At 40.9% G+C, this 17,316-nt stretch overlaps 1 protein-coding gene across 1 annotated transcript in view; it reads right to left on the reverse strand.

Annotated features, from left to right (window-relative positions):
- LOC149255725 (uncharacterized) overlaps positions 1 to 17,316 on the reverse strand; it is a 105,398-nt gene that overhangs the window by 62,289 nt on the left and 25,793 nt on the right. The window lies entirely within an intron of this gene.

Raw genomic sequence — 17,316 nt, forward strand, 5'->3', positions numbered from 1 at the left:
ATTAAGAAGCTGCAAATGGAATGCCAGAAGGAGCCAGATACAAAATGAGGACACCAAATAACTAACATAATTCAATACATAAACATCATAACCAAGCTTCAAGACACTCAAATCCCTTGGACTGAAGAAAAATGGAGTGTGGATTTCTTTTATAGGCTTAAGGTAAGCTTATTTTAATATTTCACCTAACCATCCCTATTTAATTCTAAAAGGGTTGGGGGTTGGTGGTATAACGGTAACCACTATGTAATATCAGGATTAATGACTTCATAGCATTACCTTAACATTGGGACATGAACTTTACAATGACATGAAAACACTTAGGGCCTAATAATCAAGAAATATCAGGATTGACATTAGAACATCAAAACATTATATCTACAAAGTCCTAGTTTCCTCAAATGCATCGTGTTCATTGTCAATCAGGGAAACAAATATCAAATGACACTTCTGTTGGCAAATGCAAACAAAGCTAACATGTTTCCAGTGAAGACATTCCTCCTGTGCATGTGAGAAATAGAAGATATATTAATGTCCATCAAAGACCAAAGAGATCAATGGGACTAAAGTGAGAAAACAAAAGAACAATAGGAATGCAAAGCAACTCCTCCCTACAAAATGGTTAACTAAATTCAACCAATAGAAATGAAAAGCATGAGGAACATAAGGATGATCAAATAATCTCTGAAAATAATATTTCATGACATGCAAGGCTACTATCTTAAAACAGCTAGAAGGTGCTTGATTACAACTGTCAAAATAGTTAGATAAAGAGAACAGGAGCTGAAGTGTAGTGTGACTTCACAAAAATAAGTCAGAACATCAGAGAAAGAAGTGTCAAAAAATTCAGCCTGAAGATCATCAAGAAACAGGATTAGAACATTGAATGCCGAATGATGAGGGTACCTCATTAAAAAGAGGCCCAAGAAAATCATCTAGTTCAAATATTGCACCTATGTGATTTTTCCGTTGTAAGGTATTCCCCTTATGTAATCTATGTCCTGATGTGACCTCTGAATCACCACATAACCATTGATATGTATTAGACAACCATGTATACATCCTCCACCATTGAAGGCTTGAAATTGGCAGCTGTAAAGCATCTTATATCTGTGCTTTCTCGCATTCCTCTTATAGAAGTGGATGTCTTGAATTGACCTTTGAATCACTGCATGATTGTTGATATTTGTTCGGCAACCATCTACGCATCCTCCACCGTCAATGCCTTGAAATCGCCAGCTGTAAAGCATCTTCTGCCTATGCTTTTTTGGAATTGGTTTCCTTTTTTGCCAGGAGAGTGTGGACTAGAGTGAGTTGTTATTCATCTGAATCTATGATAGAAAAATGTAACCAGAGACCGAAAATAATGGCTAGAGAGGAAAAGAATGAAAAATAGCATTAATCCAACATATCACATCGCATCAAAAGAAAATCTGCAAAACACATCGCACTTTCTCAAACTTTCCTTCATTGCGACAAAGGGAAAATTCCCACTTTCCTTCAAATCCATTGAATCTTTCTTTCCTTGCAACTTATTGCACTGAACGAAGTTTTTCTTCCTGCGACATACCACATCTATTCAAGCTTTCTTTCCCTATGACAACCTTTTTTGTATCACATAGTGGAAAAGTATATTTTCATGTGATATGTCACACCTCCTCAAACTTTCTATCTCCACAACAATATTTTTATTGCATCGTACCAAAATTTTGGTTCGTGTGATACACATGAAATGGGTTTCCAAAAGCATGTCACACCAAAGTCGGGTACCATGCAATACACAAAGGAGACACCAGGGGCACATAAAGATTGGTTTCCCTTCATTTTGAGTGTATCACATGAAATAAAACTCTAGTCTGACACACTTTTGGAAACCCATCTTATGTTTATTGCACCTCTTCCAAACATGACGCAATATGGAAAAGGCTGGTTTAGGGATAGAACCCCATTTCATATGTATCACGACAAAGGGAAATTTGAAGAGAATTCCTTGCATCCACCTTATCATTGCATCCTTTCAAATTTTCTGTTGCTTTTGTATCGCATGGACCAAAACTTTTGACTTGCGTGACACATTGTACAGACACAAGGTTTCTTTTCCCCTGGTATATCATAAGGAAAATTTTATACATGTAATGTATCTCATGGACCAAAGCATTGCATTTGTGCGACATATCGCTTGGAGAACCACTTGTGGCATGACACATTGCATAAGACAAAGTTTTCTTGTGGTGCACCACGCCATAGTTTATTTTCTTGCGACATGTCACACTTCCTCAAACTTTTTTTAATCACATCATGCCCTAAGTCAACCTACCACGAGGACACGAAACACAAATGACATGGAAAAGTGAGTGTTCAGTACAAAACATAGCAACCCCATAAGCAAGACATAGAGACCATGGTTTATATATATATATATATTAAAAAAATAGCAAATTGCACATACAAAAATGAAATATAAAGATAAAGATTCAAATTTGGTTACAGCTTAGAAACTAGAACATTTACATTTTACAAATTCAATCATACATGATATAACTAGTTACTACTTAGTACTTACTAGTACTATATCAATGATGGTCAATCACAATCACACAAGAAATTAGAACCATAAACTGCAATTTTCTCACTAGGTCATCAAAACCAAAATGTATTAAAAGGATACTAAGTCACTACTACTATAGGTGGGAATGCCAAAGGAAAATACAAATTAAAATAGATACTATAACCATAGATGGAAGAATCCCATAGCCCATGACTGTCAATAGTCCTCATCCATGTCAAAATCATCAAAATCAACATCATTGCCATTGCTCTCTCATCAATCCTACTCCTCTATATCTAATCCAGTATATGCATCTGTTGATGTAGAGGACTCTAGCACTAGTTCATTAAGATACAAGTTGGCTAATGCCAACTCAACACTGCTGCTCAAAGCTCAACCCATATCATCAAGAAATACATGCCACATCTTTCACTTTCCCTTCACCAACTCCATCTGCCTACAAATAAAATGAAGGTCGGTGTGCACATAAACCATTGTCTCTATGTTGGATTGCTCCAGATTTCTCTTCTTTAAACTGTACAAATTCCTATATGTGCCCCAATTCCTCTCGCAACAAGAGGATGAAGCAACATGAGAGAGAAGCCTCATGGCTAACTGTTGTACAAGAGGGCATGCTACCCCATGAGTTTCCCACCAAGCATAGGGCTTCTTAAACCCACTATCTTTGACCACATCATAGCCTCCAAACCTACATATATTTGTGGAAAACTCTACGAAGCCCTCCTCCACCTCACCAAGAGATGCTCTATCCTAGCATAGCTTTTTATATGCATCCTTCCTCCCATATGGAATATCTCCTTCAATGTGAGGAGAAAATTTGTGGCAGCCAATCATTACTATGGCATTTTGGTTTCAATGAGTGAGCCAAGCAACACAAAGGTTTGCAATTATGATCCTACCTACTAATAAGAATATCATGTATGGTGGTGAATAAGGTCTCTACTAATGTCCCATACTTGGGGCACTCATTCTATAAAATAACAATTTTCACAGACTCAATCATGGAATCCCAACCTGCACAAACCTCACCTAGGATGGGCTAGTCCATTTCTGCAAACAACAACAAAGAGAAGAAAGGGTCCATGATCTTAATGGTAAGATATACCCTCTCACACCAACCATCATCTAATATTGTATATTAGGCCATTTTTTAAGAAGCTTGATCTATCTTTCTCCAAAAAGACCAAAACTCTGAAATAACCATGGCCCCAAGAGCAGTCTTGACCTCCTTCAACCTCTTAAGCAAACCGAGCATATGCAATTTTCAACAATGATGGATGTGCATACTCTTTATAGATTGTGAGGGCATTCGTATGGTTTTGTAAAAAATTGTGGATATGGCATGCATCCTCAATAATATTTCCCATCCATATCACGTCCAAGGTAATATATTCAAGTGCTAAATTCAAAGAATGAACAGCGCAAGGTGTCAAAAATATATGTGGTTATTTAACTTCCACAATCATGATAGTAGCCTTGCAAACAAGTACACAAGAATCAACAAGTACATCTTCAATAACTTTAATGAACAACTCACCCACCTATTGTGCATCTTTGTATTTTCGAAGAGCATACACCGCTTTCAAGATCAGTCTTGTTGCTGCAAAATCTAACAGGCTCGATGCAAAGCCTCACTGGATAGGGCCCAAACCTTATGGCAACAAAGAGAAACGGTTTCCACTACCACTTCAACAACCTTTTTCCTGCTCTTTAGTGGATTTAAACCACAAGGGAGGCTCCCCTAAATCACCTAGAAAGATACTCTAATACTAAGGCTCAAGGTGATGAGTTAAAGGTCTATTGTTGGATAGAGTATTGGCGAGCCTACAGCAGCCTAGGTTTTCTACGTTATGGTTCAAGTACACTACACTTAGACCAAGACATAGTCTGCTATAAGCTAGGGCTTGTAAGATATGCAATGATAGGGCATTCAATTGCATATAGCAACCCAAGAAAAAATATCTAAAAAGATATTCAGCAATCAAGCAACAAGATCTTCCAATATAGGCTAGGTTTAAACTAGGGAGGCATTTCTATAGTTGTTAGGTATGCATAAACAATAACAAAGGGAGTGACATCAACCCTATTTAGTTGGTGTATACCATGCAATATGCAAGATTTTCACTTTAGATAAAGTTATAGATATAATTCCTAAATTTTGAGACACAATCATCCACTCAACCTACAATGATATTCACAAATTTTCCCTAGAGACCCTAGTGGCTGCCCTAGTCGTCTAGGAGAGAGAAAAAGAAGATGAATTTTAGTTAAAATTATGAATGATCAACACACTATAGATCAACGCTTTATCCTACTAGGGTTCAATGGAGTCTTAATGGATAATGTTCAAGGGAAGGAAATTGATGGAGTAAGGACCTAGGGGGGATGTCGAAGTGTCACGACCCCAGGGGCTCCACATGGTTGCAAGGTGCTTTTGCCGCACCGTGACCCCTCTAGCATTCGATGCACGATGTGTTTCGCAACTACCTAGAGAAACACAATATTAATCCACCCGAACTATGCCTCACAATATGTTGATTATTATTAGGTTCTATATAAGTTACTTAGTGAAATATCATAACTTCTCCAACATAGAACTCTAAGCATTCATATTGTCCCAATCCATACAACACTTCAGAATATAAATGCAGTATACCATGAATCCACAATCATACAAAGTTCACAAATTAAGCAAAGCATGCAAAATTCATTTATTAAAAAAATTAATATTACAATGAATGGACAACCTCAACCCTCCGGCTTTGCTCCCTTCTCAAAAGATGCAAAAATCACCAAAATTACATACCACAGACTTGTCACCAAAATTTGGCTTGCTTCGACCAATCACCAAATTTCAAACCGTGGCTCCAGTATAACCAACTTTCTTGCAGGCCTGTCTCTTGATTCGTTCATACGGTCTTCCTTATCATAGACCCACCCGAACTCCTTCGCAACTCATAGCTCGCCTGAACTTTAGTTATACCAATTCGTCTTGCCTTGTGACTGTGTTCTCTCCCATTTTGTCCTCCCAATGGCTGCAATTCGATTTATCTATATGTTGCGGCGGGGGCGGGTGAACCATCATGACAGTTCGCCCCCTTGCCCGTTAATTTGCCTTTACAATGGTTCACAAGTTGGCCCACCCATTGGTTCATTCCATCTTCATTCTGCCAACGCACCTACTCCATCGCACAGTTATGTTGCTCATTTCGAGCTGACGCCCCTCCTCCATCGCAAGAGATGTCGCCTGTTCCATGCCAACACCCCCATGGAACCCAACGCACATTCCACCATGTGATATACTAAGTCATGTGTTCCTCACATTGTGTATTCTCCTCATCGCAAGTCGGTTTTTCCCAACCGAAGCTCCTCATTCGATCACTCACGCCCGAAACCGATGCGACCTCTACTCATGCAAGCCCTTGTCTTGCCACACCCACCGGTTTCATCATCCACTACAAACAACTCGTCTCGTCATGCAGTCCCTCGCCAACATGGACTTGCTTCATTGTCCAACTCACCTAGTCGAGCATGCCTTGGCATGCGCTCACTCATGTATAAGTCCTCAACCGAAAACCCTAAAACGTTGAACTTTGTGTAATATCGCCACCACAAATCGTGCAATGGGGATGTTATCCACAGTGCATGTTTGATTAAATGTGCACCCAATTCCAGGGCCTGACACTAGGGTATATACTTTTAAAACCTTAACTATTGCTTTTGTGAAGAGGAGAAATTAAATATAGGGTCTACACATTAAAAGTTTCCCTATAGGCCTTAGAGAGAACAATTTTACATGTAATAATTAATAAAATTTTAGCAATGATGAAGCATTTAGTCATGGCACAATAGAAAACCTACTTTAAACAAAAAGCATGCAAAATAGCAATAATAAGACAATAAGCTTACAAAATCTTCCACAAAAGGCACTTCTTTCAATCCCAAAACAATGTCTCCATGCAAAAATCACATCCACAAGAAAGTCACATCCATAAAAATCACACCTTGCCCATACTAATGAAAAATAATAGCTCATACTCTCTTGGAAAGGAAAAGAATTCAATGTGTGATGATAAACAAGTGAAATGAGACGAGGCTCGAAAATTGTGCAGCTTTAGTTTGCAATTACTACCCTCGAAATTCGCACTGGTGCAGTGGCAATCCACTTGAGGGTACCTTAAAATTGGTATTATTTGACCTTGCCCCTGTACTCACTATACTCTCCTCTCCTTTCTTGAAAAATGTGTAACTAGGTTCGGTCTTCATAAGTGTGAAATGTATTCTTGTAAATATAAAATGAAAAGAAGTTATTATTATTATTGGAGCATGGGTTTCATGCTCAAGTTCTTTTATTTTATAGGTCAAGCACCCATTGAGTGCTTCTAGGGTTTGTCCTAGGTATAAGAGTCATTGTCATATATTGAAGACCCTATGGGCACATTGTAAATTGTAAAGAAAAAAATATTGTCTTTAAAGTGTCAAAATACCTCCAAGATCAAGTCGGCCTAATGAGTTGTCAAGTCGGCCTACATGAAGAGCCACATCCACCCTTGAAGAAGCCTATATATAAAGGAACTCGTCCTCCACTTGGATCACTCACTCACTCATCTCTTATGCGAAGAAGTAGAAGAAGAAGAAGTCAAAGAAGGAAGTGCGAAGAAGAGGAAGTCGAAGAAGTCAAAGTGTTTATGGGCCTTACCTATCTCTCTTGGGAATATCGAAGTTAGGGTTTTTGCGCTTGGATCTCTTGTTGTTCGATTTTAGAAGCATAAGAGAAGGGAAGGCATGTGAAGGTCTCTTAGGGCATCTTAGTAGCCCTAAGACTCAAGACAAGGCAAGTGAAGTCAAGAGGACAGCTATTAGAGGGAGATCGAAGTCTCCTAGAGAAGCAACAGCAATTGCAGCAGTTGTCAGGGAACAGAATTTCGGATCTACTGGGAGGTCGAAGATATTGCTGCAGAAGGTCGTGATAGACTTGATCTTGGGGGGTATTTGTTTGAGTCTCTAGGTCATGGTATTCGTCAATTGAAAGATCTAAGCGAAGAAGAGATTTACGGGTTTCCTCCTCAAGAGGCAGGGTTTTGGCCCTGGCTTGCAGCCTATATATTGTGTCATTGTTCTTACTGTTTTTGGTAGTTGTTTGATGTATTGCACATTGGAATAATAACGAACAAAGCATATAAGTAAAAGATAACACAAACAGTTATCAAGTTAAGAGAATTAACATATTCACTGCCCTATTGAATTCTCGACACGGAATCAGAGCTTTGGTTCTCTAAGGGCATCATGAAGATATCCTCTACAATAAAGAGGGTCATCAAGAAAATTGCAAGCCAACTCAAGAAAGGTATCAAAGAAGCATGGATTTTCTTATTCTCTTCAAAGAAAGCATCAATCAATGAAAGGGATGAAGGTCTCTTCTTGGCTCTCTCTGGTACATTCCAGGACGAAGGCATCTGGGTAATTAATAGTGGTGAATCAAGGCACAGGACTAGCCACTCCAACCGATTGAAGACCTTATCAAAATAAAAATCCGCTTACTCTGTGGAACTTCGAGACAACAAAAGCTATCCTGTGAAGGGCATTGGATCAACTTCCATAAAACTCGAAGATGGAAGCAACATCCACCTCAACAACATTCTATTTGTTTCAGGTCTACACAAAAAATCACTTTCTATTTCAAGTTTAGAAGACAAAGGAGATAGAGTAGCCTTCATTAATGGCAAAGTAGTTGTTTGGGGAAAAGACTCAAGCTTAGATCAAGCTAAAGTTATTGGTATCCGAGAAGAAAGGCTTTACAAATTAATATCTCCTGTAAACCAAGCCCTAGTTCACACTGAGATTAGTCCATGTTCACGTTGGCATCGAAGGTTTGGTCATCTACATTCCAAAATACTTCCAACTTTAAGTTCCATAGTAGATGGAATCCTGAATCTAAAGGAAGATCGTGAAGGTGTCTGCAAGGGATGTGCTTTGGGCAAGAATACCAAGAGACCATTTGGAAGTTGTGCTTTGCGGTCGAAAGAAACCTTGGATCTCATTCACTCTGATGTGTGTGGCCCTATGACTCCAAAATCACTTGGAGGCCATCTATACTATGTCACATTCATAGATGATCATTCAAGAAAGACCTGGGTTTACTTAATGAAAACCAAGGATGAAGTATTTACAAAATTTCAAGAATTCAAGGCTGAAGTGGAGAATCTTACAGAAAGAAGAATCAAGATACTAAGATCTGATAATGGAGGAGAATATACATCCAAAGAGATTATAGAATTTTGTAAGGAGTCTAGGATTAAGAGGGAGTTGATAGTCCCATACAATTCTAAACAAAATGGAGTCGCAGAAAGAAAGAATAGATCTATTGAAGAAAGTGTAAAAGCAATGTTACACGATCAAGATCTACCTAAGTTTCTGTGGGGAGAGGCAACAAAGACAACGGTCTACATTCAGAATCGATGTCCTCACAGATCTCTAGATAACAAGACTCTTGAAGAAGTGTTCACTGGAAAGAAGCCATCTGTAGATCATCTCTGGATCTTTGGGTGTCCTGTGTATATTCATATACCAAAGGACAAAAGAAAGAAGTTGGATCCTTCTGGTATGAAAGGTATATTTGTTGGGTATAGTAACTCATCAAAAGCTTATAGAATCTATATGAAAGATGGACATCACATTGAAGTTAGTCGTGATGTCATATTTGATGAGAGTATAGCATTCAAGAAGTCAAAAGAACTTTCTATAGATTCTGATGATGAAGAACTTCCGATATTTGAGGAGGAAGTTGACAAGGAAGGAGAAGAATCACACCATGAAGAAGAAGGGCCTAGTGAACCTGTTCAACTCATGGTCATTCCAGAAACAAGGAAAAGACCTAATTGGTTGAAATCCACACTACTTGATGTAGAACGTCATGGGGCAACACAATGATCATTTAGAGAAAGTAAGAGACCCAAGAAATATTTTGTGTATGCTACATACATGAGAAAATTAATAGAAGTAGAACCATCCACCTTTGAAGAGGTTGTAGAACATCAAGAATGGAAGGATGCCATGAATGAAGAGTATCAATCTATAATGAAGAATGGAGTCTGGGAGATCGTACCTAGGCCCGAAGGCAAATCTGTGGTTACTTCCAAGTGCATCTATAAGATCAAGCATGCAGCTGATGAAAGTATAGATAAGTATAAAGCAAGATTTGTGGCCAGAGGTTTCTCTCAACTTGAAGGCATCGACTATGAAGAAACATTTGCTCCAACAACAAGATATACAACAATTAGATCATTAGTCTCGCTGGCAGCGTCAATGGGATGGAACATCCACCAAATGGATGTCAAGACTGCGTTTATGAATCGCACCAGATGAAGAAGTCTATATTGGACAACCCTTGGGATTTGAAGTCAAAAGTAGGAAGCCATATGTTTGCAGATTGAAGAAAGCATTATATGGCCTCAAGCAAGCACCAAGGGCATGGTATGCTAGAATGGATGCATACCTACAGAGAGTAGGCTTCACAAAAAGTTCTACTGACTCGAACCTTTATATTAAGGTTGAAAATAATGAACCTGTAATTAATCTTCTGTATGTAGATGATCTTCTCTTGACAAGTGTAGAAGGTCGAATTGAAGAATGTAAGAAGCAACTGGCAGCAGAATTTGACATGAAGGATCTTAGGTTGATGCATTATTAGTTGGAACTAGAAGTCTGGCAAGGGCTAAATGAAATCTATTTGGGTCAAGGAAAGTATGTGATCAATATTCTAAAGAAGTTCGACATGATGGATTGTAAACCTATGACCACTCTGATAATCACAAACTTGAAGAGACTGAGGAACTTCGAATCAAGCCCTGTGGATCCTTCCAGGTATAGACAACTTGTTGACTCATTGATGTACTTGGTGAATACTCGACCAAACATATGTTTTGCAGTAAAAGTACTCAGTGAATTCTAATTGGAGCAGAAGCATGATCATTAGATACTAGCAAAGCATATTCTGAGATATCTGCAAGGAACCATCAACTACTATCTAAAATATGATAGAAGGAATGATGTCCAATTGATTGGCTATACAGATTCCGACTGGGAAGGTAGTGAACAAGATGGAAGAAGCACTACGGGAGGATGTTTCAGTTTAGGATCCTCCATGGTCTCATGGATGAGCAGAAAGAAAAACATCGTTGCTTTGAGTAATGTTGAGGTTGAATATATTGCAACATGTGAAGTAAGCAGAGAAGCAATATGGTTAAGAAAGTTGTTATCCGACTTGTTTGAAGGACCGATGAACCCTACAGTGATACTTTGTGATAACACCAGTTGTATTTGTTTGTCTGAGAATCCAGCGTTTCATGGAAAGACAAAGCACATCAACAACAAGTATCACTATATTCGAGAGCTAGTACAAAATGGTGGGCTATAGCTACGGTATATCTCCGCTGATGAACAAGTAGCTGACATATTAAATCACTTCCGAACAAGAAGCTTGTATACTTAAGGGACAAGCTTGGTTTGGTTGATTTGACCTCCCTAATTGAGAGGGAGAGATAGACACTACATTCTGTTGAAATTTGATGAATAAAAAAGTTTCCAACAATCCCATCCCAGTTTTAATTTCACCTTATCACTCTCATTCAGTTAAATTCCCTTTCCCATAAACATACATTTAACATATAGAATTATGGAAATGAAATTTTCAGATTAAAACACGAGACTGTCAACACATGCTGAAAATAAATATGAACATAACGAGACCAGCAACACACATAAAAAATACACACAGATTTTTGGTCAACTTAGACCCAGGCAAAACCCCTTCAATCTTTTCCAGGGAAAACCTATTAGAAAGCTCTTCAAATTTATTTATCTTTGAAGTTCAAGAAAAATACATTTGCAAACAAAACAAAACAACAAAATACAACTTATCTCAATATATACCTCCTCTTATATGATCCCATTAAGAAAAGTAGTCTTCACATCCATCTGGTGGATCTTCCAACCCATCACTGCTGCAATGGAGATCACTGCTCTAATCGAAGTGTCTCGATCCATTGGTGTGAAAGTCTCATCACAGTCAACTCCCTCTACCTGTGAGAACCCCCGTGCCACAAATCGAGCTTTGAACTTCACAATGTTGCCATTGGCAAGGTGCATGATCTTGTAGAGCCACTTGAAGTCACCATTGACTTCCCCTCAGGTCTTGGCACTATCTCCCACAAATAATTCTTCATGATGGAAGCATATTCTTCCACCATGGCATACCTCTAGACTTGTTGGCTTGCAGCCTCCTCATAGTTAGATGGCTCGATCTCCACAATGCTACTCGCCATAGCCAAATAGCCATCAAATTGCTCTAGTGATCTGCTCTCCCTAACTGACCACTTGGGCCTTCCCATTGTCTCTTAGGGTTCTTGCAAGGTATCACAAAGCCATTTAGGCTTCCTTTTCCCTGAAGTGGCCTCTTATACCGGGATGGGTATATCCTCCTCTGTAATTGGTACACCTGACGATGATGCCACTGTGGTCTCCAATGAACCTGTGCTCGAGGATCCTATGCCTTGTGTCCCTATAGCTTGTGTACCTTTCACCCTAGAAGCCTACGATCCTCCAAACTCCTATGAACTTGTACCTGATGATCCCATAGCCTGTGGTGGGCTCCCCTGCTAAGTGTTGAGAAATCTAGGACATAGCAATTAAGTGATATCTCTTCTATTAGTAACTGCTTGTGAGTGCTTTTTACTTCTTTAGATTAGGATCCTCTTTTACTTAGGTTATTAGTGTTCTTCTTCATCAAACAGCTACCAATGCATAAACCATAAAGAGACAAGAGACAGAATATAGGCTATTAGCTAGGGCCAAAACCTCTCCCACTTGAGAGGAAAACCCGAACAAATTCTTCTTCTTATAGAGACCTTCAATTGACGAATACCAAGGCCAAGATCTAGACCCTTGACAGAATGACCACTCCAAGACCAAGTCACAAATATCCTTCTTTGTTGCTTCTCCTTCTTACACAAGTCAACGTAAGTCAAACTTCTTCCTTCACTGCACTTATGAAAATTCAACCACTTTTCCACAAATCTGAAGTTTGTATTGCTGCAATTTCACACATGTAACAAGTTTGGAGGTGCTTCCCTTCTTTGCTCTATTTAGAGGCTTCTCTAGATGAACTCGACTAGCTATAAAGTTGACTTCGAGACCTTTAGATGACCTTCTTTTTTACTGTTATAATACCACTGCAAAAACCCTAGTTTTTCAGTCATGTGTGTGAGATAACTAGCCCAAAAACATGTTGATTTGGGGTAGCATCGGATGTGCTCTAGCCATGAAATTTGGTGGAGAGGTTGGGGCACATGAGATCTCCAATACCCAGAAAGGGTTTGGGCAGATTCTAAACAGTTCAAGAGATATTAAAATAATTGATATTTTTAATGGAGTCCCTCAGTCTAAACTTAGGGAAAATAAAATATTAATATGAAACTGTGTTAGAATGGTTCAAAAGACATGGATCAAGCCAGATCTAATCTTAGTCGTTGATTAGGGACTTAATCTCGGTCATTGATATGTCAACAAGAAAAGTATAAGAGGAGGCTTGAGGGTCACTTGGAGAACACACCAGAGTGATCAGTGATTCTATTCTCTAGAACGGGTTTTGCTAAGAGAGATAGAGTTAGTGATCGGGAGTTGCAGCTGAGGGGCATTGAGTACAGAGAGACAAAGACGCAGAGAGTGTTGGGAGAGCAGCGCAGTAGCTAGGGAGAGTGACGCAGAGCCAGCCAGGGCTCACGCAGGGTCATGCAGAGGCAGTCGGGAGCTGCGCAGAGCCTCAGAGAGGCCAGCGTTGTTGACGCAGGGCCTCCTAAGGCTGACGCAGACCCATTCAGGGTAACGCAGGGCCAGCGCTAGGCAGAGAGGGGTTGACGCAGTCAAGAGAGAGGCTAACATTGGGGTTTCTAGGGCAGATTGGTGCTAAGGAGCTGCCGAAAGGACATTTGTCAAAAACTGAGAGGTATTACTGCCAAGGAAATTCTCTGTTGGGTAGGGCAATTTCGGCACCCAAATTGTACTCTGATATTGCTTAATAAGAAAACCCTCAGATAGCTGCAATTGTTTTCCCACATTGGATTTTTCTGGGGACATTGGTCCAACAATAATGGTGTCATATGGTGTGATTGTTTTTGTTTCTTTTAGTTGTTGATCTATAATATGTTGAGCATGCACTAGTGTTTATTTTCAGTATTTACATTGTAAATAACTTGTTAAATAAAATAACAAGTAGGTAGGAATAAATCAAATAAAGTGCATGGAGGGTTTCTAACTAAGTAGACTTAGAAACTTCAACATGGTATCAAAACGTGATTGCAGATCACAGGAGGACTGAGGACATCAACCGAGTGAAGCAATACTAGTAGAAAACAGTTGTCCCGAGGTGACAAAAGTTGTTTCTAGCAGAGCAGCAACAAGGGAAGGGTGACGCAGTGCCTGCATCATCAAGGGTGAGCCGAGAAGAGGTAGTGCAGAGGCTAAGGAAGGCAAAGGGAGCATCACATAGAGCCACGTAGAAGCTGGGAGGGCTGACACAGTTGGCTAAGGAGGTCGGGTCGCTGGTTGCGCAAAGCCTAGGAGCTCTCACCGTCAAGTTGTTGGGGTTTAGAAGGTTGTGGGAATATTGCAGAGTGGAGTTGGTGAGGTACTGTAGTCAGAACAGTACCTGACAAAGCAAGGCCAAGAGGAGGGAGTTGCTACCGAGGGTTTCTAGCCGAGGAACCCAGATCAGTAGTGTGGTTGCTCAAGACAATCAGAGTAGGGGGCATCTCGACAGCGATAGAAGGATTTCCAGGAGGGAAATCGGGACTCAGAGGGAGTCCACAAGAAAACTTCCAGACGGGAAGTAGAGATTCGGAGGAGTCGAACAGAGAACTTCCAGGAGGGAAGTAGAAGAGCCTCATGGCACTACACGGAGTAAGAGACCAGGATAGACTGGATGGAGCGTCGAACTTCGCAGTTTGGAAGGCCAGAATCTTATCTGTACTTGACAGAAATCGTGTCAAGAACTTCGCCTTGAAGGTAATATCTATCCTAGTCGACCCCAATGATAACGACAAGTATGAGGAGGCAATGACGAGGGCCAAGAGCATCATCCTTGACGAGGTCAACGTTGATTTGTGGTAGCATCGGATGTGCTCTAGCCACGAAATTTGGTGGAGAGATTGGGGCACATGAGATCTCCAATACCCAAAAAGGGTTTGGGAAGACTCTAAGCAGTTCAGGAGATAATAAAGTAATTAATATTTTTAATATGGACCCTAAGTCTAAACTTAGGGAAATTAAAATATTAATGTGGATTAATATGAAACTGTGTTAGAATGGTCCAAAAGACATGGATCAAGCCAGATCTAATCTTAGCCGTTGATTAGGGACTTAATCTTGGTCGTTGATATGTCAGCGAGCAAAGTATAAGAGGGGGCTTGAGGATCACTTGGAAATTACACCAGATGATCAGTTATTCTATTCTCTAGAGTGGGGTTTGCTAAGAGACATAGAATCAGTGATCAGAGAGGCAGTTGAGGGGCATTGAGTACAAAGAGACAGAGAGGCAGAGATAGTGTCGGGAGATCAGCAGAGCAGCCAGAGAAAGTGAAGCAGGAGCAGCCAGTGCTCACGCAGGGCCACGCAGAGGCAACTAAGTGTTGCGCAGAGTACCAGAGGGGCTAGCGTAGCTAACGCAAAGGCCAAGAGAGCTGACGTAGGGCCTTCTAAGGCTGACGCAGGCCAATATAGGCTAACACAGGGCCACCACTGGGCTAGGAGAGGCTAACGTAGTCCAAACAGGCAGACGCTGGGGTTTCTGGGACAGATTGAGGCTGAGGAGCTGTCGAAGGGGTTATACAGGGTTTCAGCCGGGACATTTGCCTCAGACTGAGAGGTACTACTGCCAAGGGCATTCTCTGTTGGGTAGGCCAGTTTCAGTACCCAGATTGTACTCTAATATTGCTTAATAAGAAAACCCTCAGATAGTTGCACCGGTTTTACTGCATTGGGTTTTTCCGAGGACATTGGTCCAAAAATAATGGTGTCATATGGTGTGATTGTTTTTGTTTCTTTCAGTTGTTGATCTGTAATATGTTGAGCATGCACTAGTGTTTATTTTTAGCATTTACATTGTAAGTAACTTGTTAAGTAACTGAACAAGTAGGTAGGCATAAATCAATTAAAGTGCATGGAGGGTTTCTAATTAAGTAGACTTAGAAACTTCAACAATCAAGGATCATGTAGTACCACACATTGCCGAGAAGGAAACGACATATGAGATGTGGGAGGCTCTCAAGAAATTGTACCAGCATACTTCTGTACAGAGAAGAATGCTACTTGAGAATCAGTTGAGGTCGTATCAGATGAAGAAGGGAGAACTGATTGACACCTTCCTTGGAGGACTGAATGAGATCCGAGATCAGTTGACTGCTATAGAAGCCACGCCGGATCAAGAGTTGATGGTGAGGACAGCCCTGAATGTCGTCTCAGAATACTGGGAGGTATTTGTCCAGAGTATACTGGGCAAAGGGACTCTCCCACCTTGGGATGAGATGTGGGCTGCTCTTCGCCAAGAAGAGATCAAACAGCAGTTGAACACTGGTAGCAGCAGCAAGGGGATCAAAGTCAAGCAAGAGGAGGAAGATGTTGCCCTAGCATCTGAGGGAAAGCAGGAAAAAGGGAAGAAGAAGGATCTCTCCAAGATCAAGTGCTTCCACTGTGGGGAGCTGGGTCATTATGCGACCCAGTGTCCAAGGAAGAAGAGTAAGGGAGAGTCTTCCGGGACTAAGAAAGTGCCAGCAAGGGCAGAGAAGGAAGTTTTGACAGATGATGACTATGCCATGAGTGCACATGCACCACTTGACCGGAAGTGGGGAGACATTGAGTTGTAGTCAGGTGGACTACAGGTGATGAGGGGCTGGATCCTCAAGGTACCCAGCCTCTTGGATTAGACCTTACTACGGGAACCCCGAAAAGGAGTAGCAGGACTCGCTGATGTGGTAGAGATGGATGCGGATGAAACGGCAGAGAGAGCTACAGTGCAGGAGTCCCGAGATAGTGCGAGGCTAGCAGGTTGCAGTAGTGCGAGAGGCATAGGAGTGTTGCACCAGTGCAGGATGGCACAGAGAGGCATGCAATGGTGCGAGATGCAGTGAGTTGTTGCAACAGCGCAGAGGTCAGAGAGGGAGCACTTGTCAGCGGCAGATGGAGCTTCAGCATCAGGAGGGTCTCTAGCCCAACAGAGAGGTCAAATTTATGAGATCAGTTACTTGCTTCTCAGTAACTGAGTTGCAGTGCAGCAGTGGGCAGCACGATGCAACATGATGAGAGGAGGTGCGGTGCGGATGCAGTGCTGGGAGAAAGGACCAGCAACAACATGGATACAGAGGGAGCTGTCATACAAATGCAGCAATGGCAATGGCAGAACCATGGGCACCAATGCAGAGAATGGTGGGCAACAGGCCTAGCATCAGCACAGGGACCGATGTTGGATGATCAAAGTAATACTCAGTGAGGAGTATTGTTAGAGCACAGTCCTCACTAAGAGGGAGTGTTGATTTGGCGTAGCATCGGATGTACTCTAGCCACGAAATTTGGTGGAGAGGTTGGGGCACATGAGATCTCCAATACCCAAAAAGGGTTTGGGCAGATTCTAAATATTTCAGGAGATATTAGAATAATTAATATTTTTACTAGAGTCCCTAAGTCTAGACTCTAAACTT

This window comes from Pinus tabuliformis, chromosome 7, assembly GCF_031772625.1.
Source record: "Pinus tabuliformis cultivar Carrire ecotype Pingquan chromosome 7, CPIR1, whole genome shotgun sequence".
Taxonomy (NCBI): Eukaryota; Viridiplantae; Streptophyta; class Pinopsida; order Pinales; family Pinaceae; genus Pinus; species Pinus tabuliformis.